Raw genomic sequence first — 2,503 nt, forward strand, 5'->3', positions numbered from 1 at the left:
TGGCTAGTGATCTCTTATAGACATTTAAGATTGGTGAGTCCATATGTTTCGAGGACCGAAACTCTTTTCATTTCTCATTTTGTATGTGATGTAAGGGTTATATTCCAATCACTTCCTTGTGATGTAATAGATGGCTTTGAGGCTTATATTAGCCTTCCACTAGTTTTGACAAACACTTTAAAATGAATTGATACTTTCAAAACTCCTTTTATTTCTATTACCTTGTATGATGCATGCTATGTGGCTTCTGTAGGGACTGTTGGGATCTTATACACCATGTCATGTCGAGGTTGTACTTTTGGTCGGGACATAAGCTAGCATGAATAGATTAGGAGAAAAGCTGACAATCCAACTAGAATGCAAATCTCATCATAATACACATAAAGAAGGAGAAATCCCCCCAAACTAAATCATAACATAAAAAAACAAGTTTTTCATGATCATTCATGCATATGGAAACATGAGACGCATGAATGAGAGATTTTAACCATGATGAACTAATACCTCAAGCAAGAATAGGAGTAGAGGGAAAGAGATGAGGACACTTGGACATAGTATCGTCATTGCCCTCTCAAGTATCACCGTTAACTAATTGATTCCTCCAAAGAAATTTCACGGATGCCATTTCTTTACATCTCAACTTCAAAAATTGACGGTAAAAAATCTTAGATGAAACCTCTTCATACGAAAGGCTTTCTTTAACTCCTGAAATTTCTAAAGGACCTACGAACATTGGATCCCCACCACACTTCTTAAACAAAGAGACATTGAATACCAAATGTACTAATGTTAAATCATAGATAACTCCAATTCATAAGAAACTTACCAATACGCCTCAAAATATGATATGGGCCCACATAACATGGACTAAGCTTCCCTTTCTTTCCAAACCTCATCATACCTTTCATAGGTGAGATTTGTAAATAAACCTAATCATCAACATCAAGTTCTTCTAACATCGGCATAAGACTTTTGTTAACTTTGAGCCATTTTCAACCTTTTACGAATCAGTCAAACCTTTTCCATAGCCTCATGCATTAACTTTGCCATATCAAAGCGACCTCACAAACATCAAACAAACCAATAGGAAACCTACACCTCCTACAAAAAAAGAGCTTGAAATGGGGTCCCAATACTAGAATCATAGCTATTGTTATAAGAAAACTCGATTAAAGGAAAATAGTCATCCCGATTACCGTTAAAGTTAATTACATTAGCTCCCATATCTTCTAAGGTCTGAATAGTGCGCTAGGCTCACGTTGTCCCCGTTCTGAGGTGGAAAGTCGTGCTAAGTTTCACTTGAGTACTAGGATAAAAGATAATGGACAGAGGCGCTCCATGCAACCTTACCATTTCTCAAATATAAATCATGTCATTCTCCTCGGCTGAAAATGTAGTCTTTACGAGAAGAATGTGAGCTGATTGCATCATTCCGTCCACAATTACCCAAAATGAGTCAGATTTATTACGAGTACGAGGTAAAACTGTTATGAAGTCCACATTCAAATCTTCTCAATTCCATGTAGGAATACTAATAAGTTGAGCCAACAACCGGGGTTATGATACTTAACATACCCTTATAAACAATTCAGACATTTAGTAAAATATTCCACAATATTCCTTTTCATCCCATTCCACCAATAGACCTCCCACAAGTCGTGGTATATCTATGTGGCTCCCAAATGAATAGAGTATCGAGAACTATGAGATTCTGTCAAAATTTTATTTCTTAACTCATCAACATCTGGAACACATAACTAACTTTATTATCGAAGGACACCATCTCCCTCTTGGGAGAAATCCAACATGGTTTTTTTTGGAAACCAATTTATTCAAATAAACCAATACCGTATCAACATCTTGCTTAACTTTCACATCCGATATAAGAGATGATTCCGAATCATTTTGAACAATCACACCACCTTTAGTAGAGAAAACCAAGAAATCACCTAATCGGACCAACCTATAAACATAGATAACAAATTCTTTCTTAACTGCCTCAGTTTTCTTAGGATCAACTTGAATACCTTCGCTGGAGACTATATGGCCAAGGAAAGCAGCAGACCTCAACCAAAACTCATATTTGCAAAAGATAGTATTATTTACGATCATTTAGAATTTTCAACAAAATACTCAAATGCTAAACATGTTAATCCTATCTCCGTGAGTAAATCAAAATGTCATCAATAAACACAATCAACAACATGTAAATATATTCCTTAAAGACCCCATTCATTAAATCTATTAATGCCACTGGGGAACTAGTCAAATCAAAAGTTACTACCAAAAAGTCATAATGACCATATTCATATTGAATAATTTAATCGAAATCAAATAAAACCCATGAAGATTGCATGAAAACTTATCAATTTAGGTGAAATTGAATTGGAAACTTAAAATTCCTTTGGGACCAATGAATTAATGGAATCTATTGGTGAATTCCAACATACACTGATAATCAAAGCCTAGCAGGGAAAAGAGAATAGGAAACTTGAAGCTTGGA

This window comes from Solanum verrucosum, unplaced genomic scaffold, assembly GCF_900185275.1.
Source record: "Solanum verrucosum unplaced genomic scaffold, falcon-dt-bn FXZP01000171.1, whole genome shotgun sequence".
NCBI lineage: Eukaryota > Viridiplantae > Streptophyta > Magnoliopsida > Solanales > Solanaceae > Solanum > Solanum verrucosum.